The sequence below is a fragment of the Dipodomys merriami genome, unplaced genomic scaffold (genome assembly GCF_024711535.1).
Source record: "Dipodomys merriami isolate MVZ:Mamm:240054 unplaced genomic scaffold, mDipMer1.0.p SCAF_668, whole genome shotgun sequence".
NCBI lineage: Eukaryota > Metazoa > Chordata > Mammalia > Rodentia > Heteromyidae > Dipodomys > Dipodomys merriami.
Window position 1 is genome coordinate 530,337 of NW_027206255.1, and position 26,982 is coordinate 557,318.

Genomic DNA, 26,982 nt, shown 5'->3' on the forward strand with positions numbered 1-26,982 from the left:
ATTAGAGAGTGGAATGACGTAGTGATACTTTCAGTGGACTAGGTAGTATAATTTGTCTCAATAAAACAAACAAAAAATAAGCCAGAAAGGAATACACAGTTGTAAATTTGGGCTAATTTTGTCAATATATTTTGAGAAGTCAAATTTCCTATTGAAACGCAACTCATATAATCCTCAGTTGTGTTTAAATGCCGCCTTCATTACAGAATATTACAGTTGTGTTTAAATGTCGCCTTCATTACAGAATATTACTAGATGCAAAAGAGCTCATGATTCCCAACCAAGAATTTGAAAAAGCAACCATCATTCTGTTAGATTCTAAAGAAATGTTGGATTACAAAAGCTTAAGCCTAGAGAAATAGGAAAGTTCATTTAATGTAGGACTTTGTAGACCTGGCTAAATAAGAATTTAGATTTAAAATAAATATTTTTGTTGGTAATTTAATATTCTATAGGATCGTATAAAATTGTTTTTAAGTAGAAGATTTAATTTACAAATTCACAAATTATTATGGCATTCTATTTGCCTAAAATATTATTTCAAGTAAGGTATAATTAGTAGTTAGTTAACAGTTAATTTCAACAGTTCATAAGTAACATGATAATGTGAATAATCTAGATAAAGTTGTCAACAAATTGATACTATTAATTTATAAATTTACCAAAAGAGCAACTTTTTGAGACTTTGGTGTAACATGGTATGAAGAGAGTAATTGTGTGACATCTTTTTTTTTTCTACCAATACATAACACAGGAAGAAATTTCCTTAATTATGTACCTCTGTATACAATGAGAAAAATGCTACTGTTAGGGTTTGTTTTTATTTTGTTTTTGTTATTTGGTTTGTCCTAGGGCTTAACTTCTAGGCCTGGGCACTGTTCCTGAGCCTGTTTTTGCTCAAGGCTACTGCTCTACCACTTGAACCTCAGTGCCACTTGTGTCAGGCTTTTCGTGACCAGTTTATTGGAGGTAAGCATCTAAGGAACCGTCCTTCCTCGGTGGGATTTGAACCAGAATCTTCAGATCTTAATATTCAGACATTCAGATCTCCTGATTATCTATGATAGATAAAATATGTAATTATAAATAATATTTGCAAGTGTTCTGATCTCAAGGGTAACACTGGGTGGAAAATGATGCAGCAAAGTTTAGTGTAGTGTTTAGTGTACGAAGGGCATCACATTAGCAGTAGTGTAGTATTTTTCACAATACTTATATGCTAGTCATGTTGTGAATTTAAGGAATTTTAACGTGCACATTACAAGTTGGAAATTGTTGAGCTAGGATGACTTTATGGCATAAAATCTTGGGATTGATGGTTATCTAAATAATGGCTTACTTGATAAACAAATGTTTACTCTAGAGGAATTAATATAGATACTTCATCGTTTTAACTTCTACCAGACTGTGGTTATTTTTTCTGTTGAATTTAAATATGTAACGCCTCATTGAAAACTGCACTTATTACAGAATTAAATAAAATGCAAACAGGTACTGTTTTGAATGTCTCTAGTGTGGCATGTTCAGAATTTGAATATGAATAGCTAGTAATAATAGGAATGTTGAAGAACACATATATTCTGTCCTCCTAACAATTATTAAGTTTGAAAAGTTAAGTGTTTCCATAGAATTGAACTTTTTCTGTTTTAGTATGAGACAATACTAAAACAATTTTTTTCCAAAATAATGACAAGTATATTCTAAAAATATTGTATTGTTTGATAATATTCAAGTTGATGACCCTCTCATAAAGGGATAATTAAATCAAATTAGCAGCCAAAATGTTCATTTCTTAAAAAGGTAATACACTTAGAATAAAATTACTATACCAATACAGTGAAATTATATTTTATACAGCTCAATTTTAATTTAATTTTATTGTCAAGGTGATATATAGAAGGGGTTGCAGTAATTATAAGGTAGTGAATACATAATATGTGCTACTTTTTTTACCCCTCCCTCATTTTTCTCACAGTTTTCCTTTACCCCAATACACCACATAAGTTGAAATGTAAATTTCCAACATGTTGTTTTGTGAGTATTGCTATTGCATTGGTTTGCCCTTTGTTCTTTGTCTTGCCATTTCATTGTTCCTCTTCCCTTGCTAAATTAAGATAAATGTATATACAATACACAGGATATTGAAATCAAATATAACAGGGATAAACCAAAGGGAAAACACAAAAGAAAAAAGGAATCACATAGTACATTAAAAACAACAACCACAAACAGAAAATTCTGTTCCCATATCCAGGAGTCCATTTTGCTCATCATCATCTTATATGGTCATACATACATAGTTATTGAGCAATTCTGCTCAACTGCTAGCACTATCCTAGACATTTCCTACTTATTACAAATGAGGAAACAACGGAATCTATTTCTTTGTGTCTTGTTTATTTTACTTTGTAGGATTTTTCCAAGTCTTTCCATTTCCGTATGAATTTGAAGTATAGAATTCCATTGTTGGTGGGAATGTAAACTTGTTCAACCACTTTGGAAAGCAATATGGAGGTTCCTCAAAAGACTTCACATAGATCTCCCCTATGATCCAGCAATCCCACTTTTGGGCATTTACCCAAATGTTTACAAACAAGACCACACTAAAGCTACCAGCACAACTATGTTTATTGCAGCATTATTTACCATAGCTAAGATATGGAACCAACCCAGATGCCCCTCAGTAGATGAATGGATCAAGAAAATGTGGTATATATACACAATGGAATTCTATGCCTCCATCAGAAAGAATGACATTTCCCCATTTGTTAGGAAATGGAAAGGCTTGGAAAAAATTATATTAAGTGAAGTAAGCCAGGCCCAAAGAAGCATAGGTCCCATGGTTTCCCTTATTTGCAATATCTAGTATAGGTATGAGTCAAGCGGAAAAGGTCAGATAATGTGATGTTAGGAAAATGAACCCTTAAATATGTATTTTAATGTTCTCGTTTCTTTCATGCATATGTTTCTAACGCATTTATAAGATTATTTCTTTGTTGCTTTGTATGTCCCTCCCCCACATTGTAACCCCCGCTTTCACTATATTTGATGTCAGTATAACATGTGGAGGAGATGGGGCCAAACAATTCGTTTAAGGATTCAGGTGGACCTGTTGCAACAATGAGAAGTACAAAATGTCATGTCAAAACCAGCTTTACAATGTCGGGGGGGAAGGGGGGTATAATTGGGTGGGGGGAGGGGGGAGGCTGGGAAGGGAGGTGAAGGGTAAACAAAGGAGGAGGCTGCAATGCTTGGTAAGAAATGTATGCATTATCCTGCCCATGTAATTGTAGCCCCTCTGTACAGTATGTTCTCAAATAAAATAAAATAATATTAAAAAAAAAAGAATTCCACCGTGCATACATAAACCACATTTTGTCAATTAGTTCATCTACTGAGTCGCATATTGGTTTAAAACATGACGGCATGTAATTATCACTTAGGGTCATTCAAAAATGAGAGATGCCACTTCCCCAGACATTCTAAAAGCATGATTTCTAAGTAAGATAGGATTTTATGGTGGTAGGAGTTTTGAGAAATCTGGATGAGTCTCATGTATATCTTGCACTTAATTAGGCAGGAAGATATCCAATATCAGAAGATAAATATGGTAGTGCCAAAAATATGTCCCTTGAGAAAGATATAGGAGGCTGCCAGAAGTATAAAGTAGTTCAGATAATTTTGAAGAATTTAGAAATGCAAGTTTAAGTATGTCTCTTTAAATAACAATTATGTAAGTGGAAGGGCAAAAGAAGGGGACGAGAAGAAAACAACTGACAGCAGATCATTGTCCAAAGATAGAGTATAAAAAGACCTAATCTATAACTTTCAAGTTAAAGAGAGACCAATAGAATATATCTCATTTAATTTAGGTACATGCAAAATAATTACTTGGATTTTTCCTACTTTAATGCTCCAAAACAATGGAAGATTTGTAAGAAAAGTTATGTGATTGCCATTGCTTCAACCTGAACACTAATTGTGATAAGCCTTTTTTTTCTTACTTTGCAGTTGGAATTTATCCCTAGTTGATGATATTGTGTCTGATTAGAGTCAGAGTTAGCGGCTTGTGCTTGTACATTTATCCCAGAATAGGTTAAAGCAGTCCCCCCCCCCAAGATATCCAAGTACATTGTCTGAATCTGTACTTTGAACACACCCTCACACCTGAGCACATTATTTGAAAATATACTTCAGCATTTCTTGGCACATTCTACTTTGTGCCCTTGTCTTCTTTGCACATTCCTTTTGAGTTCGTAGTTGCTCTATTTACATTTCATCTGTAAAAACTGCTAAGAAAATTGTTCAACTACCACTTCTTCTTTGCACATGCCCAGTCTATGTATGAAGGTACATTGTCCATGTTAAGCAATAGGGTAGTGCTCACTCTCTGCGGAGAAAAGTTCCACAATATGACCCTGTGTCCACATTAAAGTGTGTAGAATTTAAAGCATTTTAAGACAAACAGTGATATTAGAATTGAAAGGCACCTTATGGACATTTTCTTGGAGCTCATTAGTTTACCCAAGAGAAATATAAATCATCCACAAAATCTGGATTAATATTTTTAATGTTGCCACTGTGCATGCATCCATATTAAAAATCTGCACAAATAAAGAAACAAAAAAACTAAACCTTAACAGGTAGATTGACTATGTGCTTATAACAAATTATGGAATAGATTTTGGAATTATTGCAAATTCCTAACCAGTATGAATTAGTTTCTTCTCTCCCCACCACTACACACAAATATTTAAGAGTGGCAACAGAATTATTTCAAGTATTATACTGTAAATGTTACTGCAATATCATGTGTATCTCTAAAATTCCCTTGAAAGTAATAGATTATACATTCTATTGAAATATTAGTTATTGTATTCTAGGAAACTTTTGGAAGAATAGACTGTATATCTTTGAAATGAAAAAGGTCAAAAAATAGTAGCATAAAAGTTTTAGAGGAAGTCTGTCTTCAGCAATATATATATACATATATATATATATACATATAATATGTAGAAAGACATACATTTTAGAGAATATTTGTCATCAGAAATAAATACATATATTTGAATTTATGTGTGGAACGATGTACATTATAGTGAAACAAAAATCTTAAAACATAATTAAATTAAAAAAAATACATCAAACCAAGTGACTCACGCCTATAATTTGAGCGATTCTGGGTAATGAGATCTTAGAATTGTGTTTGAAACTAGCCCAGACAGGAAAGTACTTTTTAGGGGACTGGGAAGGTGGCTTAGTGGTAGAGCGCTTGCCTTGCATGCATGAGGCCATGGATTATATTCCTCAGCACGGCATAAGCAAAAAGAAAAAAGCTGGAAGTGGCGATGTGGCTCAAGTGATCGAGCTCTGGCCTTGAGCTGAAGAGCTGAGGGACAGCGCCCAGGCCAGAGTTCAGGCCCCACGACTGGACCCCTCCATCCCGCAAAAAAAATACTTGTTCAATTCTTATCTCCATTTAACCACTTAAAACAGGAGTTACCTCTGTGCCTCACATTAATTTCAAAAAAGCACCTTTTAACTGCTGTGAACATTCCTTAGAAACATGAATACATTCCCCTGGAAAATGTTAAGTAAAACCTATAGAATATTTATGTTTATGTTAAAGACATGACTATTCAGTTTAAGGTATTTAGGTAATGATTAGGAATTAAGAATAATGATAATATATTGGGACTGGTCTTTTATTCTATTTTATTATAGTATTAAAATGATATTTGTAATGATTGTATAAAAATACTCTTGTTTTCTATTTGAGTTATAATAAGTAATAAACATTTTAAATTGATTTCCATAGGAAAAAATCATTTTCTTAATGGTATCAATTCTTTTTTTTCTTTTCTTTTTCTTTTTTTCCTTTTTTTCCTTTTCCTCACTTTTTTTTAAAAATTTTATTTTTTATTGTGAACATACTGTACACACGGGTTCCAATTACATGGGCAAGATAAGTACATTTCTTATCAAGCACTGCAGCCTCCTCCTTTGTTTACCCTTCACATCCCTTCCCAGTGTATCAATACTTTTGTAATTTCAAAACAATTAAAAAAATTAGTCGAAAGCTGATTTGCTCTAAGACTATATTTGTTTTCTTGTTCTAGTTTTTATATGTTGGTCGAAATTAAAATTCCAAAAATTCAATGGATATTGGTATTCAGGAACATCTTTATATATACTAATATTGGAGTTGCTTAAGTGAAATTGTTTTATTTCATTTGTTATTTTCACAAATAAGTCAAGATGATTATGTATTTTTATTCTTTTCATTGCTATTGGTTCTTACCTTGATAATAATTTTTTTCCTAGCAAAGTAGAGAATACAATTGGATTGAAGAAGTAACATATGACTTTCTTAGAATGCAGATGCATAGATTTGGGTCATTTGTCATTTGCTAAAAGTTTCTTCCAGAAAAGGTTATCAATTACTTATAAGTGATGCATAATTCCTAGATATTACAGTTATCATATACACTTTTTGATTGAGTTATCTCTGTATAAACTCAAAAAAACGACCAAAAAACTCAAAAAACACAGAAATCACATCGTTGTTTTAAACGCTGTAGTTTACAAAGACTTTTTAGCCAACAATGAAAACATCTTTTTAGGTATTCTGCAATTTGTGTGAAGTATTTTTAACAATAGTTTTCCTTTTTGCTGACATGAAGTTCACATGCAATATATAATCTCCTTTTATTGTATACATTGTAGTGCTTTGGAAGTAAATTGTACAATAATAGGTTTTCCAAGCCTAATTTTCACAAACTTGCATTTCTTCAAATAGAAATGCCATAAATTTTAGAACAGACATTAAGATAGATATAAAATTCACTTACAGGAATTTGTCCAGCATACATCCTCTATAGTGTGTCTTTTCAAATTTGTTTTTGGGGATTATTTCCAGGTTCTAACACATATTATTCAAGTGTACTGTCAATGAGCTATATTCCCTGTCCAAACAAGCTTTTTACTTCTCTTTAATATATACATAGAAGTGTAATAAATATATCCTGTAAATTTTCTTTGACCTTTTGAAAACTTGCTTGATATAATGAGTGTAGTATTGTACAAATTGATTTGCTATGTGGAGTATATCAATTTCTCCATAATTGCACTACTATATTTTGTGTAATCTTTTTATTTTATGGTCATACTAGTGAGTTTTCTTTTGATTTATTCTTAGATACTAAAGAGGAACTTATTTCATTTGCTCCTCCTATTGACTATCAATTTACATATGTTCTTTAAAGAAATACCCTATTCGGGAAAAATTTATATAGAATTAGAAGATATAAAAATACTTAAGATTCAGTAATATTGTAGCATTAACATTGTAGCATTAACAAATATGTTTCCTGTATCTCTTGGATACGTTTTCACTTCGGTTATAGTGTCCTTTGAATTATGAAAAGCTATCACTTGATATAATCCAGATTATTTTTGCTTTTCATTAGCCACTAATGCATTCCATGTCAAAATTTTAGAAACCTTTTACATTTATGCATTATAGGTTTTCACATCTCACATTTAGTTTGATAATCATTTTTTATATTAAATTTTTGTATAAGGATGGAAGTAGGCTCATATCTGTAACCCTGCCAGGCCAGGCAGGAACGTCCATGAGACTCTTATATCCAATAAACCTCTAGAAAACCAGATTTGGTGTTGTAACTCAAGCCGTAGGGCACTCACATTGAGCAGAAGAACACACAGACAGCGCTTAAGCCCAGAATTCAAGCCCCATGAATGTCAAAAAAACAAAACAAAACAAAAAAGGATTGAGGTAGTAGTCTAAGATCATTCTTTTTTTTTTTTTTTTTTTAAATTGTATTTTATTTTATTTGAGAACATACTGTACAAAGGGGCTACAATTACATGGGCAGGATAATGCATACATTTCTTACCAAGCATTGCAGCCTCCTCCTTTGTTTACCCTTCACTTCCCTTCCCCGCCTCCCCCCTCCCCCCACCCAATTTTACCCCCCTCCCCCCACCCAATTATACCCCCCTCCCCCCCCACACCGGCATTGTAAAGCTGGTTTTGACATGACATTTTGTACTTCTCATTGTTGCAACAGGTCCACCTGAATCCTTAAACGACTTGTTTGTCCCCATCTACTCCACATGTTATACTGACATCAAATATAGTGAAAACGGGGGTTACACTGTGGGGGAGGGACATACAAAGCAACAAAGAAATAATCTTATAAATGCATTAGAAATACATGCATGAAAGAAACGAAAACATTAAAATACATATTTAAGGGTTCATTTTCCTAACATCACATTATCTGACCTTTTCCGCTTGACTCATACCTATACTAGATATTGCAAATAAGGGAAACCATGGGACCTATGCTTCTTTGGGCCTGGCTTACTTCACTTAATATAATTTTTTCCAAACCTTTCCATTTCCTAACAAATGGGGAAATGTCATTCTTTCTGATGGAGGCATAGAATTCCATTGTGTATATATACCACATTTTCTTGATCCATTCATCTACTGAGGGGCATCTGGGTTGGTTCCATATCTTAGCTATGGTAAATAATGCTGCAATAAACATAGTTGTGCTGGTAGCTTTAGTGTGGTCTTGTTTGTAAACATTTGGGTAAATGCCCAAAAGTGGGATTGCTGGATCATAGGGGAGATCTATGTGAAGTCTTTTGAGGAACCTCCATACTGCTTTCCAAAGTGGTTGAACAAGTTTACATTCCCACCAACAATGAAGTAGGGTTCCTTTCTGTCCACATCCCCTCCAGCATCTGTTGTTATTAGAGTTCTTGATTTTTGCTGTTCTAACTGGAGTGAGGTGATATCTCAATGTTGTTTTGATTTGCATTTCTTTTATGGCTAGGGATGTTGAACATTTCTTCATGTGTCTATTGGCCATCCTTCTTTCTTCTTCAGAGAAGCTTCTCTTTAAGTCTTTCGCCCACTTATTTATTGGGCAGTTGTTTCTTTGAGGATTTGTTGTTGGGTGGTTTAATTTTTTGAGTTCCAAGTATATTTTAGATATGAGACCCTTGTCCGTTGTATGGCTAGTAAAGATCTTCTCCCAATCGGTGGGAACTTAAAAAATGGCAAAACCTCCCATGCTCCTGGATTGGCAAGATTAACATCGTGAAAATGGCAATACTTCCCAAGGCTATCTACAAATTCAACGCGATACCTATCAAAATTCCACCCTCATTCTTCAAGGAAATAGAGGAGGCAATCCAAAAATTCATATGGAACAATAAAATACCCCGAATATCAAAAACGCTCCTCAACGGAAAGAACACTGCTGGAGGAATATCAATACCAAATTTCAAACTCTACTATAAAGCCATAGTAATCAAAACAGCTTGGTATTGGCATAAGAACAGACCTCAGGACCAATGGAATAGAATTGAAAACCCAGAAATGAACCTACAGACCTATAGCCACCTAATCTTCGATAAGGAAGCTAAAACAATAGAATGGAAGAAAGACAGCCTCTTCAGTAAATGGTGCTGGCAAAATTGGTTAACTACATGTAGAAAACTAAAGCTAGATCCTTATATATCACCCTGCACCAGAATCAACTCCAAATGGATCAAAGACCTTGAACTCAAAGCAGACACTCTGAAAACATTACAGGATGGAATAGGAGAAACCCTAGGTCTCCTTGGCTCAGGTCGAAATTTTCTGAATAGAGACCCGGAAGCACAACAAATCAAAGAAAGGTTGGACAAATGGGATTGCATAAGATCATTCTTTAAATCTCGAGAGACAATAGTGTCAATACACCCATTTAAGATTTTATTTTTTTTTCATAAAGTCATAGGATAGTTTTCAAAATCTATTGATCATAAAACTAAGAATTTATTTTTGACAACTCTGTTACATTCTTCTATGTATCTGCTCTTATAGTAGAACTATTTAGTCTTCACTACTAAACATGGTAATAAGATTCAAAGTTAGTATGAAGGCTGAAGCTACACAATTTTACAAGATTGTTCTGACTGACCTGTATTCCTTGAATTTACATACGAGTTTAGTGAGCAGGTGGACCAATATTCTACAGAGATATCTAGATGTTTGATAGTCACTCATATTTTGTACCTTGTAAAAACACAAGACCCCAGATATTATACATAGAGAAATGTCTTTAGTGAATACTGGAAACAACTAAAATTAATTTAGGAATGAGTTAAGACTTAGATAATGCTGTAGCATCATCAAACTGAATGATAACAACTTGAGCTGTACAACAGAGGAGAGTGAGAGGGGAAATAATGATGGAACACATAGGAGCTATATGTCATTGCTATGGTGTTTCAAAAAACAGAAAGACTTCAGAGAAGAAAAGGAGAAAATTAAAGTGTCCTGAGTCAAGTTTCTTTTTAATCCATCTAATAGTTTGGACCAAAAGTCAGTGAAAATGGGAAAAAAGAAAATAGAAAATAAAGCATTGTATATACCTGTTACAATGTAAGGAAATTTAATAGGAATATGATAATTAATTCGCAAAGAAATAAGAGAAAAATTAGCTAAACTCTAAAGGGAAAAAGAATGAAGAGAGAAAAGAAGCAAAGTAAAACATTTATCAATAACAAACACAAGACTTTGGAAGTGGAAAGGTAGTGGGAATATTCTAAATAACAATAAAAATTGCTAGCGTGGATAGAATAAGGATCACATTTTATCATATATAATTTTGAAAAAACATACTAGGAATGAAATTTTCAATGTCATGATTTGCAACACTATTTGGATTATAACTAGGCAGTATAGCTCAATGGTAAAACATTGGCCTAGCATGTGTGAAGCAATGGTTTGATCTCCCAAACATTACAAAGTACACACAAAGCAAACACACACAAAAACCACATAAACACACACATACACACATTTGGAATATTCATATTATCATATTAAACAGAGGAAATTATCACAAATACTAAAAGTATGTTAATATATGAAATCATAATATTACTCATACTATTTAAAAGTTTAGTAGAAATAAAATAATCACAATATACTTGGATTTTAATAGATTAAGTAAATTGAAAATTAATAGAAGACATGAGAATATTTGCAAATAAGTTTAAATAATAAGCATTTTGAAACAAATGTCCTTTTATTTTGACAAAAGATTGATGTTACTGGTGTTTTAACTCAAGATTTAGAATATGATAGTGAGGTGCCCTATATAACAGTAGCGAGGGCTATATATCTATTCATTTCATTCTGAATAGTTTTATAATAAGGTCAGAGTTTCTCAGTATCTCTCGAATTACAAACCCTATTTACACTACCCACCATAGCTAGAAAATGGATGCCACAAATCACAATGCCGAGCTCAAACTTTTTTTTTTTTAATTCAAGTAAAACTATTTCCAAAAAGTGGCCAAGTAATGAAGCATTTCTTAATAAAGTATGTGCTTCTTGAAAATACAGTAAGGATTTGTTACCTGGACAAATATGTTTATAACTATAAGAAAATAAATTTATTTAAAATCATTAACCATATAAAAATTAAGAAAAAATTGTTTAAATAATCATGTTAAATATTATAAAAGAAAAATACATGTGTCTGAATAATTTACATGTGTAAAAATCATGCAAAAATAAATTAACTAATCCTACAACTCTGAAAAAAATGAATTACCCTAAAGAAACGAAATCATTTAAGCCCAAAATTTGAAATTTAGAAAATAAAATGAAGTGTGCTCTTTAGTTGACTCAATTAAGTGTAAACCCTCTGTATATCGATTTTATAATAAAAATGCATTAACAAAGAAAGCAAAAGTACCCATGGATCAATAGCAACAAAAAAAGCATCAGTATTTCTTGTTTTGAGTGTACAAAATTCAATGGAAGGAATTACAATGTTCCTTCCCTATTAAATGTACTCAATACTTTACCTTATTTAGGTAACTGTAACCTCTGTGTACATTACCATTAAAATAAAATTAAATTGAAATTAAAAATAACCCAAATGATATACCAATTAAGAATTCGTAGAAGCCATTGGTTAAAAACTTTGTAAAAAACTGCCATAAATACCCAAGGAATATATTTGATGATATTATTTAATTACTTCAACTTCAGCAGAAAAGCCAAAAGTTTAAAAATTGTTACAAAGTAAAGTAATAAATCAGAATATATTACTATTAATAATAAACATAAGATTAATTTATAGTGGTAGTCCAATATGTAAGAAATGAGGGAATTTGCCATTCATTTGCACTTAATAAGGGAGAAAGAATATTTCAGGTCTTTTTAAATTATCATAAGTTTAATGAAGAAACTATTCTGTCACATCATATGATAGTCAGATAAAGCTGATATTAGAGCAAAGAACAGTTTTTTGAATGTTCATGTATATATTTATTTTGGTTGTGGGAAATTGTGGGTATTTCAACTTGGGGTATATTTTTCTTGCTAGGCTGGCATCATATCAGTGGCTCATTTTAGTATAGGGGTTTCCTTGCCACAAGAACTTGGACCTGATCTGTGCTTTTAGCCTTCCCATCATCAATGGCATCCGAGATGAACATCAACTTGTCCAGCCTGCTACCTTGATTGGCCTGGATCCACAGTCCTTTCCATCGTAGTAATTAGATAGTGAAGGATGGTGGAAATGTTCCAATTCACCCAGCTATAGATTGAGAAGGAATTCCACTAAACTTTTGGCCTGCGTTCTGTTCTCAAGCCTCCTAAGTAGTTAAGAGTACAGATAGGAGCCCATGGTGCCAAGCAGTAACAGCATTTTTAAAGCAATTAGACATATATATGACTTAGGCTTGTGATTACCTCAGGAAATGAATAAAAGAGCAGTGAAGCATAGAGGACAGGCAGAATTTTAACTAGCTACTCAGAGGCTGAATACACTTAACTAGCTACACGGAAGTCTGAAATCTCATGACCACTATTCAAAGCCAGTCCAAGCATGAAAATACAAGTGATTATCTAAACAAACAAACAAAAGAAACAGAAGTGGTTGAAGGGGTAGACCACTATCCTTGGGCACAGAAGCTGAGGAATAGTTCCCAGGCACTATCAAGCCTCAAGAATGATGAATGCATGCATGAGCACATGCACATGTGTGTTTGCATACTCCCATGCGCATGAACACACACACACACACACACACACACACACACACACACACACACACAAATGAGCATTTCAATGTGAAATTCTTTTTTACCTTGCTGTACTTTATTACCCTGTATTAGTTCACAAATTAACAAAATCAGCTAAGGACCTATTTACATAAAATTCATCATGTTTCTCTAAAATCTACTTTCTTTTTGGAAGCTTGCTTTTAATTGACCCAAAAGTAAATTATTCAGGAAGTCAATTCATCACTCTCAAGTCTATAGTATTAGATGATTGTTTAGGTTCTTCCTAGCAATATGATTTTGAGAAATCCTGCATCAAATAATATATTTCTTTCACTAGAAGGGAAGCCTCTGTCAAAAAATTAATAATAGGTTTTTCTCCTCCTGGCATGCATCCGTAGTTATATTATCTTCATATATTTCATGATCTGTGTATGGCAAAGACTACCGTGAAAGTAAAAACACCCTTCTCAGCGCTTAGCATTTTTATACCATTCATAGATATGAAGGTGTTTAAATGTTACTGAAATTGCTTTGGAATAAATAACGTTCACCCTGACTATCTTGAGAAAGAAGAATTCGTTTCTCAGCACTTTAGGTAAGAACATCAGGGAAAGAAACAAAAAGTAAAGTTAGGAACAACTCAACACATACATTCAAATGAAACAAAACAAGACAAGAAAACACAAATTAATTCAGTACTCAAGAACCTGCAGGAAATGCAAAGATTTTTTAAAAATCATCTATGACAAGCTTATGAAAATCCTGACTACATGGGAGTGCACTGTTGTGAGAACATTGGCTAAGGCCCAGACTAGACGGAAAAATCTGTACATAACACCATGCACTTGTTATTCTAAATTCCAGGAAGAATAACATAAAGTGGACTGAGACCAAGATCATACACATGTAGGAAGCCAGTTTCTATCTGAAAAAATTATCAGGATAATTTAGGGCAGGACACATGACAAAGTGGTAAGAACACCCATTTAGTGGGCACAAGATACTGTAATATTAGGGATATTAAAGAAAAAAGCTATGATTTTAATAATTGGAATAATTGTAACACTTGAGTATTTGAGTGGAGAAAAATCCATTAGAGAGATAGAATGAACCCACTTTCCAATGCTACTTTAGTGATAATGTTTAGTGGTTCTTCACACAAAACAGAGTTACCTTGCAAATGAGCATGGATATGCATTTGGGTTATGGAAATACTCTACTTACACAGGTGTAAATTAAATAGATTTTTTGTGTAGATTGTAGTTCTTGAACTAAGAGCCGGGTTATGTCCCTGAGCTTTTTCTCTCAAGGCTACCACTCTATTACTTTAAACCACAGTTCCAGTTCTTATTTTCTGTTGGTTGTTTGGAGATAAGAGGTTAATGGACTTTCATGCCCAGGATGGGTTTAAACCATGTTCATCAGATCTCAGCCTCCCGAGTAACCAGGAGTCTAGGCATGAGCCGTCGATGTTTTTAATAATTTAGTAAATTGTATAGTTACAGAAGTTAAAAATTATCGTTGTACCCTGTGTAATATATGTATTTATGTATATATATCAATACATATGGATAGAAATAGTTTAACATATTTTTGTATCTACAGTACATATATGAAATCATCCATTATAAAATAAAATGGAAACAAAAGTTAATAAGGAGCAAAACAAAGGGAATTGTTACACGTTTCTTTTTGTTGAATGAAATATGAATCAGTTTGGAAAAACCATCTCTAACAAAATGGATAATTTCTATTAATTCTAATCCATCTATTTGCCCATATTGTGCATCCTCACACATGAGTGTCAAAATCAAACCACACTTTTTGTATGTATTTAACTCACCTATTATAATTTAGGGGATAGATGAAGTAATCAAATAAAGATTAAAATAATAGTAAGTGAGGCTATGAGTTAGAGCTGAAAAAGATTTTAAATATGATAATAGCTAATTAAAATGAATATTTCTTACTTTTACTCTTGTTATGTCTCTCATTCGCACATTAGGAAAGTACATAGAAGGTTCTCACTAAATTTATGTATTAAAAATATATTGAAAGAATATGGGCATAGTGTGGTTTTAGCTTATTGAGACATGTATGGGATAGTGTGTTTTTGAGGACTTGCAATACGTTGTGATGGAGATGAAAGGAAGGATGTGCTTATTCTGAAAAACTGGCTAAAGGATTGCTCACAGAAAAATAGTGATGAATTCTTAGAAAAGGTTACTGTAAAATCACTTTCACAACCTTGTTCATTACTGCACTATTCACCACAGCCAAGTTATGGAAACAGCCAAGATGCTATTTGGCGGAGGGATGGTTGGAGAAAGTGTGTCATATATACACAATTGGATTGCATGCATCCATTATGAGGACTGTTACATTATTTGCAAAGAAATGGATAGATCTAAAAATATGCTAAGTAAACGAAGTCAGAAGCAGACACACAAAGGACCCATGTTCTGTCGCATATTTGGAAGCCAGAATTTTATGCAAGTTAAACAACAGTATTAACCAAAGCTTTCATTTTTCAGAGCAGTATTTAAAAGGTGTAGTAGTATCTTATAAAATTGAACTTTTAATCCAACAAAATGAATACCAGGAAACTATCACCTGGAAGATGTGAGGGGAAGACAAAGGGAAGGAATAAAGAGAGTTATGGAGTAAGAGTGAAGACATTATATTCAATGCAAATAATATGAAAATAGAAAAAATTAAAGTGGGGTGAGGTTTGGAAGGGTAGGGAAAAGTTATATAAAGATCCAAACTTAAAAACTCATTTATTGAATGGAAATTCCCGTGTATACCTAGTTAAGATAATAAAAATATAATTAAAAACAATGGAGACATTTGATCTTAAACCCTGTTCTCTTAAACCATGAGTCAATATAATATTTTCTTCCTCAGAAGTTTTCTTTGTAGGTATTTTCCTCATAGTGACAGAAAAGTGATCAATGCAATGAATATCAATACATTACATTGCACATATTAAATCACAGTAAAAATGTTAGAATTCACTACATGATAAAATAAAAGGTAGAATGTGTCAAATGCTAATTGATTGTTTTTCCAAGTACTTTACCTATGGTATATAATTTAATCCTCACAATAATTGCATAAAGTGGAACTCCTTACATTTTTAATTCTCAGTTAATAATATTGAAGTCTTCAGAGTTGGAGTTACTAGTACAACATTGCACACATGGTAAGTGTTAACCTGAGGATCATGTCCCACTGTATCAATTAACCTCATTCTATTTTATGACTAAAATATCAGCACTTAGTCTACAAATTCTAGGAAAATTTCCCAGAATTATTGTTTTCAGTTTCACAATATTTCACTTTATCTTTGTTAGAAAATAGGGAACTGTAATATGAAAAGTCAAAGTTAATAATCAATGCATACCTCCTTGGTGAAAGGAACTGCTAAAGTATTACATTCTTGATTTCTAGCTCAAAATAGTAAAAACCATATTTTATCCCTTTACTCAACACTGCAATGCCTGGGGACCATATTTCTGTTTAACACTGTCTTACTGAAAGAATGACCTCCCCAATTCCTGATGGAAACAGACTGCAGGTCTTATGGACCAATCATTTTCACATTGCAGCTCAACTAAGTTGTTTACCATTCGAAGTATTTTGATTGCTTTTTGTACCTAACATTTTGAGAGAAAGGTACTACTTTAAAATAGTTAAAGCAAGACTGATATAAAAATCACCTTTGACCCCACATAAATATGTTACCTTTCCTATACCCAAAAATGCATTCTGACCTATCATTAATGTTAGGAATGAGAGGATAAAAAATCATAGACACCAAGACCTAAGTATGAATTAAAAGACTCTCCAACTTGTGAATACTATTGGTTTAAAAAGAAATGAAGGGCTTGGAAGGTGGCTTAGTGGTAGAGCGCTTGCCTTATAAGCATGAAGCCCTGGGTTCGATTCCTTAGCACCACACAAGCAAAAAGAAAAAAGCTGGAAATGACGCTGTGGCTAAAGTGGTAGAGTGCTAGCCTTGAGCTAAAGAGCTGAGGGATAGTGCCCAGAGTTCAGGCCCCACTACCGGACCCCTCCCCTCCCAAAATAAAGACATCAATACTACCAAATTTTTTCAAAATTTCTTATGATACTGAAGACTAATGAAAATAACTCATGTTCATGGGAGTAGAACACAAAACACAAGATTAATCCTAATCATATTAAAAGACCTTTATTTATACTACAAATTCACTCATAACTACAAAGATTCTAAAAATAACTGAAGCACAGTGACACAAAAATAATTTAACTGCATCATGTACATTCAAAGGACTGTGCTAATAGAAAACAAAATTATACTTATAATTAGGTTACCCAATTCACTTACATTCTTTTATTCTATTTCTTTTAGTTTCAAAAAAACTGGCTTTACATAAAATGATGCATAAAAAGCCAATATAGCCACTTACATTTTCAGATCTTAACAATATTTATTTCACAAATGTCTTTAGCTGTATAGTCAAAGAACTAAAATATTACTAAAACATTTATATGTTTTTATGAAATTGCAAAACTCTCTCTGGGGGGGCTGGGAAGGTGGCTCAGTGGTAGAGTGCTTGCCTTGTATGCATGAGGCCCTGGGTTCGATTCCTCAGCACCACATAAGCAGAAAAAGCTGGAATTGGCACTGTGGCTCTAGTGGTAGAGTGCTCGCCTTGAGCTAAAGAGCTGAGGGACAGTGCCCAGGCCGAGTTCAGGCCCCATAACTGGCAAAAAAAAAAAAAAAAAAAAAAAACAACTCTCTCTGGGGTGTTATTTATATTGGAAAAGATATTAGAAAAGCCTTATTTGTTAAAGTTGTGATAGTTACTCCCACAAAAGAACTATTAATGAAGAAAGCTTTGTATGTACAAAACAACTTCAAATGCATCCAAAATCTGGAGATAACACATGTTTTTGTTTTTTAAAAAATATATATCTAGCAAGTATAGATACAATACTGATTTTCAGTCATTATGATGGGATATTCAAACCTTAAAAATACGGGGTTTATTATCTTAGTGTGAATAGATAAGGTCTTACAAAGAAAGTTATTTTCAACTGAAAAACGGAAAGAGTTTATCCACCTTGAGTTTCACAGAAATACCCTGAGAGTAATACCTATTTGGTCAAGTCGGTCAAAATCACTCCATGAATATTTCTTAAAAATATAACCAATTTAAGAAGTCAAATACACATTTTGTACAGTCATCTTACAGAATAACTTACTACCTAATTATATGTGTATATTTTTACCTAACATATATTAAGAAATAAAAATGATCTCTTTTATCTAACTTATGTTGTAAATGCTTTGATTATGATGATTTTATTACTTAACAAATAAAATTTACTGAAATGACAGGACAGAACACTTATAAATAAAAAACATTGCAACACAGCTCTTTGCAGCCTCACCCTGTTCATATTGGCAAGCAATATTGCAAGAGCAAACTCACACACATAAACACACATGTGTGTGCACGAACACACACATATACACACATGCTAAATTCAGGGTTTATTGTACAAAAAAGTTCAAATAAAATATTAGTGATTTGGACAAATGATAATTTGCCTTATTACAAAATAATACATAATCCAGTCACCATGGTAGTAACATTTTATTTGCCCCGCCACCTGTGACCACTTAATTTATTTTAGGTAATTATTAAACTAATTCATTCCTTCATTAGTTAAATACTAATACTAGAGCTTGAACTCAGGGCCTAGCTCTGTCCTAGAATTTGTTTTTTTTTTATTTGTTTTAGTTTTCTCAAGGCTATCATTTTATTGCTTGTACCATTTCTAGCTTTTGCTGGTTACTTTCAAACCAGAATCTAATGGACTTTTTTTCTTGGTCTGGTTTCAAACCACAATAATCAGATTTCGTCTTTCTGATTAGCTTGGAATAAAGACATGAGCCAGCAGTGTGGCTCCTACTTTTTCCTATACTTATATATTGCACATACTTAGCAATTTAATATTGAGAGTATAGAAGCAAGTTGTATAGTGATTATATTGTTCTGTCAGAAATTCAAGTTAGTAATGTAAATTTCTTCTTAAGACCATACACAAAAAATACATACGAAGAAATCTGATGATGTGTGTGTATGTGTGTATATGTGTGTGTATGTATGTATGTGTGTGTGTGTGTGTGTGTACTGTTGCAATATGTTTCACATATAAGTACTGTGCAGGGGTGTCCAGACATTCACAGTAATTGCGTGAATATCTGCCTTGAGCTACCAATTCATGGACAATGTCTAAGTGTCCACTCTAGGCTTCCCGATGAAGAGGGGTATACTCATCCTCATCCTCAGTATTCATATGACTGGCCTTTTTTGAAAGTAGTCTCTGCACTATAGTAAGTTGCAAGTAAAGCACTCTACCACTGAGCCAGCAACCCAGTCCAAGGATTAAGATTCTTATTTATAATTTGGTCAAAGCTATGTCTCTTTATGTAGGCTACTAAAATGTATTTACTAATTTCAATAAATACATAAATTATATTTCAATCTCTTTTAACAAATAAAAAATAAAATTCTTTACTTTGTAAATGGATCAGAAGCATGGATTTTTTGGCCAGCTAGGTCATTGAACATCTGTATCTCTCTTCCTCTCTCTCGTTCATGATTCTCATAGACAATAAGTTGATCCATAATTATCCTAATTTATTTTGCTTTTATATTTTTGGTTGCATCATTTCACTTTCTGCTCTGCCATTTTCCAAATCAGCACCACATAAACAGAACCGCAGAAGTGGTTCTGTGGCTCAAGTGGTAGAGCACTTGCCTTGATTTGAAGAGCTCAAGGACGGTGCCCAAGCCCAGAGTTCAGGCCCCACACCTAATTTTTTTTATAAAGAATCTAAATCCTTGATGATTCTATTAACAATTCTGACTGAAATCAGTTGAATCACACTTTTCTTGCACAATGAAAGAAGAGATCCAGGCTAGGAAAGCAGCTAGAAAAGACAGGCAGATTGTATCTGTGACAAAACTTTGTGGAAAATGGTATCAAAGATTACTTACTGGTGATCCATTTGCATTGAAAGTATGATGCTGAACTATTGTTTGCTGATTCTGACCTATTGCTTTGATCATTATATTATCCAAGAAGAAAAACTGAAATTTAATTGATATCAAAGGACTACAATACATGTTGACTCCTCATTAAGCATCTTCAATCATCAAAATCAACTGAAGAAAATAGATAGGCCTATTTTTTAGATGAAAACAAGTGTCTTTAAAAAAAAAACAAGAATTTAGGTAGTCATACAAAGGACTTCTATTTTACTACTGCACTATACATTTTTTTCTAAGGTTGGTTACCAGTAAATAATGGATCTATTAGAAAGCACTTAAAGCTCATATATTGAATAGTAAGTTCTCTTACACTATATCTTGGTATTTCCCAAATCATTTACATAGAAGGCATTGTTTCCTATTTTCTCCTTTCTAGAATAAGCTGCCTATGAAGACAGCACTTGTCCTCATTTTCAGTCTGTGCATTTGAATACGGAGGAAAATCTTTCCTCTGCTCTCTATCAATTCACTACTCTCCAGTTAGAATAATTTAAAATAGTAAAAATGGAAAAAGAGAAAATAAATCATGGTGGATTAACATATGCAGAAAATTCACCAGATTTTTCTGACCAGTTCAACCAACCTGAACTATTGGGGACATACATGGACACTTCATTTCCACTGGTACTCAAAGTCTCTGGTTAGGCAATTCTGATGAAGACAAGGAACAAGATGAAAACGTGAGAAAGGTATCAATTGCAAGAAAATAATGGAGAAGAATCCATGCAAATTTCTTCTTTGGGATGTCGAAATGAATCGGCTTACTACAGTACCGAGACTATTTTTCAAAAAGGCCACTCATATGAATACTAGAGATGAGGTAAGTATACCCCTCTTCATCAGGAATCCTAAAGTGGACATTTAGACATTGTCCATGAGTTGGTAGCTCAAGGCAGATATTCATGCTATAATTCTGAATGGCTTGGCAACCCTGCACAGTGCTTATATGTGGAATAATACCAGAATGGATTCTTTCTTACTTCATCATGATGCAGATACCAATCTCCAAACTAAAGTCCTCTCGACCCCCTTGAATCTTGTTGCTGGGAATTGAAATAGCAAAGATATGCTGTACCTCCTTCTGTTGAATCATGATATCAAACCGGATCTGAAAAACAACTTGGAAGAAACCTCATCTGATATTGCCAAAAGGATAAGTATGTATCACTACTTTTGAAGTAGTGGAAGGCTGTACAAATTGTACTCCTATGTAGTAATGGTTTGGTTAAGTTTCTTAAATTTCAAAAGTGCCAGTCCATCCTTTCTGTCCCTACAAAATATTTTCATAATACAAAACAACAGTAATATCTTAATTTAAAAATTTATGGATTCCATGGTATTCTTCCACGTGAATTGCATGACTTTGGTGTCAAAATGTATTTAAGAGTTGTTTGTATGCATCTATAATGATTTCTGCAGAGTTTGGAATATTTTTAATTTTATTTTTTCTGTTGAAATGAATAGTATAGAAATTAAAGATAATCCTGGTGCTTGTCTGAAAAAAGTATCTATGTTTCTATAAAGTTCATAATCTATTTCATTGTCTTCTAGATATAATACTTTGCAGTCTATATTGTTTTATAATATAAAGGTTCATTAATAAATGTGTCCTTTCAGATTACATTCTATATAGAAAAAGTTTAAGATTCCTTTTTTCCCGAGGTCCTTATATTATTTTATTTCTTTGGGATAAAAAGATAATGTTATCTAATTTCAAGTTTTTTAAAGGTTATTCTATGTAAGGGCCGTTCGAAGGTGAAGATTTAATACACTGTTGTCAAACTAACCTGTAATTCTATGAATTACAGGTTTTGTTACACTTGATTTTTGTAATCAACTTTTTAATAACTGTTTTTCATTTCTTGCATTTGAAGAATGAAAAATATAATACTTCACACATTTTCATATCATCCTTGTGCAAGTGCCATGTTAATCTCTGTATTGTTGTAATTTGGGTAGACCGACTGCTGAAGCATGGAGTATCCTCTTAATTTAAGTAGTTAATGATGCAATCTTTATACAGGCATATATCCTTGGTTGCCTATTTGTAACAAGGAACCTTTATTGTTCCTAAATATGCTATTGATTTTATTTCTATAAATTTCTGTATATAGTGGAAAAAACTTATATTGTTTGGTCGATTGCTCACATTTGCAATTTTTTGTCAATGACTATTTTGTCGTTTTCATTTGAAATTTGATCATATTTTGAAGCCTTTATAGCTAAGTCCAAAGGTGATGGCTTTTCAAGTACTTATCAACGGAGTTAGCTTTGTGGAGCTAATGGATTCAAAGTAAGCCTTGCATAAGAGCTACTTCTAAACTTCTGCAGCTTAAAATTTCCTAAATGAGGTCTCAGTGGTACAAATGTCTTCCTTACCCTTCACCCTTCTTCCATGTAGGAACAGACCAACCAGAATATCTTACCCTGACAGCATAGTTTTCTTACTGGAACAAAATTAATCTTAGTTACAAGGGTTCATAGAGAGATGAACACTGCAGACCGAAATATTCAGAATAGAAGGTATTTTATCAAAATATAATTGTTTATTATACCTATCATTTTAAAAGTAGCTAAAGCCAAGAATGTGAAAAAATTGTTCATATGCATGTTTACCTAATATCCTGGCCTGTCTACCATCCAACAAGGCAGGAACTTACACTACTGACTTTCTATCACCAGATATTTCCATACCTCCTAGAGAAGTCCATATGTTTCTCCTCGATATTAGGCTTAAATTGGTTATGTTTTAATCAAAGTGTTTCCTCTTGCCTCCAGGCTGTAAATTTACAAATGGTAAAGTTTTAGGTCTAACTCTACCGAAAACTGACGTAGAGATAATGGAAAAATACTTTAAAGCAGAGTTGCCTTTGATACCCTAACCACAACAGAACAATGAATAACAATTTCTCATAATATATATACTTATATATTTTATATTTATATGTATTGATCTTAAATTTCACACAGTGACTCTTACTAGAATTGATTGATAATTTGACAAATAAATTGAAATTTATTCCCATAAATAGATTGAAACATGAATAATTAGGTTTAGAATATATAATAGAATATAAAAAGTATCAATGCAATGTCCTCGGTATAAACTTGTGATACCTTCTAATGTTCGTGGTCTTCTGAATTCACATAGTAAAAAAAAACAGTATTGTTTTCCTCTAATCTAGAAGAGATTTTACACTGCTGCTGTGTATATTGTGTTAACTCGCTAGTCCCAAAGTGTTTTTCTCCATATTTCTGAAACATTCTTACTGATTATACCCAAATTTTGCTGATATGATGCCTAAAAGCTATTATTCTTCTGCAGTACCCACGGGTATGAGGATATCAGGTCCCAGTTATCTGCATCATCAGGTAACATGGGCAAACCTTCTCATCTTGGCCCATGCAACATGCTAACAGAAAGTAATTAAAGACCCATCTCAATTTCTCACTTCCTATGATATTTCAGTGCCCCAATTCATTGCAGGAATTAGCAGTAAGCAATTGTGAAATGTAAGGCAACTTAAAATGATGAGATCACAAAATATGAGAGAAAGTACTGTAGTTCAAACTTTCAATTTACAGATGAGCAGCCCATATGAGTAAACAAAATCCCAAATGTCACAAGATTATTTTTAATACCCCTCTCTTAATGATGAATGAAAGATTGCAGTCCAGCATAAGTAGGCAAAAAAATAATTCCTGGAATGATATATCCATAATTGTTCTACCAAGGTTAGGAAAACTTGACTTAGAGGTCCAATATAATTTCGAAAAACATTAGTTGAGAAGACCCTTAGTACTTCAAAACACTGGTACTTCAGTAAATCTTGGTTCTGTAGTATAAAAATGTTGTCATTCTCAAACCAATGATAACCTACATTTAATCTCTTGAAAGTATATAACTTTTCAAATAAACTTTTTAAAATCATATTCACCAAAATAACACTTGACAAGTAAATGACAGTGACATTCAGTTTTTCAAGTGTAGGAATCAAGTTACAATAGAGTTGATTTATTTACTCAGCACTAATGCCAAATAAGTTCAACCATTCATTAAAGTGTAGAAATAGTATCTCCCACCATTTGCGTTGTTCAGTAGGTGCCTTCCAGAAATGTGTAAAATAGATCAGCCTCCCATAATTCAAACCCAAATATTGGATAATAAAGTAAATTTCATCACATAAGAATGCACACTTTAAAAAGTTACTAATAGTTGCCTTATCATGTGTTGCCTTATCATATTTTCCCTATCTGTCTAACATAGTAAGAAATATGACTTTAAGTCTTGATTATGGGTACTGATCAGATATGTGATAAACGTAAAATTTGTCTTCTATTTCTATCATATTACTCTACAGTAATAAAATTTAGTTTTCTTCTTTGTCCAAAACTTATAGGTAGTAGAAAATATCATCCCATGTAAAATAAAATAATCACACACCAATGTACAAAGCCATTTATAAAAACTGGTAGCTAGCTATAAATTCTAAGTGATTTTTAAACTTTCTTGTTGACTAAAGATTAATCTTTCAAAAAGATGAGAATAAAATCATGTCTAGGTGCTTCACGTCTCCAGTCTTACAAATTGTTATTGCAGATGAATGAATTATGGAAATATAAGCTGACATCAGTTCAAGTATATGCAGGATTGAAACTCCATGGAATGTATATAAGCCTTTCAAACTATTAACTGACAGTTTAACAGAATGACTATCAGGATATTGAAACCAGAAAGGAATAATAGTAAAGACATAAAATGAATGAAAAATGGAACAAGGGGCAAGTACAGCTAGAATACTCAACGTACACATGTAATAAAGGAAGTGGTAAATCTGAAATAAGTCTTGGAGAAAGGGTTGGTTAAGAATGATAGAAGTATTGCCTCTGATCCAGGAGCATTGGACAATTAGGTGGACATATTTAATTCCAACCCACTTGTGCAACCTTTTGAAATTCAGTTAAAAACACAACTACAAACAAAAACACACAAAAATCACAACCAAACAGCAATCTCTAGAAAGTATTTATATGACCTCACAAAATTTTAAGCAGTTAATGAAGGGCAGTCTTGGGAAAAGCAAACAAAGCTGTTCAAAGATGGCAGGTTAGGGTAGGGGAGAATTTTGAACAGATTTGAATGGACTGTCAAAGGTTATAAATCACCTACATCGACTGCAAATATTTTCTTCTGTGAGTATTCTTTTTTTTGGGGGGGGGGCGGTCGTGGGGCCTGAACTCTGGGCCTGGGCGCTGTCCCTCAGCTATTCATCTCAAGCCTAGCGCTCTACCATTTGAGTCACAGCTCCACTTCTGGCTGTTTTCGTTTTGCCTATGTGATGCTGAGGAATCGAACCCAGGGCCTCAGGCATGCAAGGCAAGCGCTCTACCACTGAGCCACTTTCCCCGTCCCCATTCTGTGAGTATTCTTTGTCTGAACTGGTTACTCCAGTCCTGAGACACTCTTCATAGCTGACGAAAATAGAATGGAAGAAACAAGATAAAGAACCCATTACACTACTGGAGAGATAACAGTCCTCTATGGTTTTTCTCATCTTTCTCCACTACTCTTTTCTCATACTTTTAATAAAGTGATTTTGAATTACATCTTTCCTTCTTTTTGAGAGAATTACTGTTTGGTAATTAAATGTCAATTCACAAATTTTGATGGCTTTTTTTTAAGAACTTTGAATTTAAATTCCACTAAAACCTTGTTTTCACACAGTGAGAATATATTTCCTGGGTAAGGACAATTCTCAAGGGAACCTACAGGATTTACAGCAAGGTTTGTGAGGCTTGTTTGTTTAGTGTGAAAATGAGCCATATTCACCCACATTGCTCCCTCCCAGCTAAGTCTCCAAGGATTTCTTTGCATGAAAGCCTATTTTCCCAGACAATTTTAAATGTCCTTAATAGGCTATGTTGCTAAAAAGTTTGAACAATTAAAATTTACCTGTCATAAATTTTAAAACTTTTTTGAAATTCCTTTATCAGAATCACGAATTCAACAATCCTAATTCCACCTTTACCATCAAAAAAAGTTAACATGTTGTTTTCATGATATAGTGTCCATGAAACTACTGTTTTCCAAGTGGCTTTGTTATGCATATATATGTTCATATAAGCTGATGATGAGCAAAATGACCTCCAAGATATGGAAAGAGAGATATTAATTTGCGGTTGTTGTTTTTGATGTACTATGTAATTTCTATTTTCTTTGAGATTTTCCCCTATGGTTAATCCCCTGCTGTGTTTCATTTTCGTACCCTGTGTATTGTGTATACATTTACCTTAATTAGGGAAGGGAAGAGGAACAAAAAAAATGGCGAGGCAAAGACAAAGAGCAAACCAATGCAATGGCAATTCACACAACACAATAAGTTGGAAATGTACATTACAACTTTTGTGAGAAAAATGAGAGAGGGGCTAGCAAGTTTGAAAAGTTATGTATTCAGTACCTTACAATGGCTGTAACCCCAGTGCACATAACTTTCATAATAAAATTAAATTAAAAATAAGCTGATGAAATAAAATTTCACTGTTTTGGTATAGTAAATATTATTCTTTATGTAGTAACTTTTTAAAAATCAGTATTATTTGGCATCTAATTTGAATTAATTACCTCTTCTTTATCACAGGATCACCAACTTGAATATCCAACTAGACAATTTTTCACAATATACTTGCCAATATTTTGAAAATAGAATAAATTTACTACTTTCTTATACTAACACAGAAAACATTTTCATTCTATGGAAAC

The 26,982-nt window shown here is 33.1% G+C and overlaps 1 non-coding gene across 1 annotated transcript; it reads right to left on the reverse strand.

Moving 5' to 3' along the window:
* Positions 1 to 22,098: 22,098 nt before the first annotated feature.
* On the reverse strand, positions 22,099 to 22,200 carry LOC138815768 (U6 spliceosomal RNA). Its single transcript, XR_011368463.1, has one exon. It is a non-coding gene; the product is annotated as a U6 spliceosomal RNA (small nuclear RNA).
* Between the last annotated feature and the right edge of the window lie 4,782 nt (positions 22,201 to 26,982).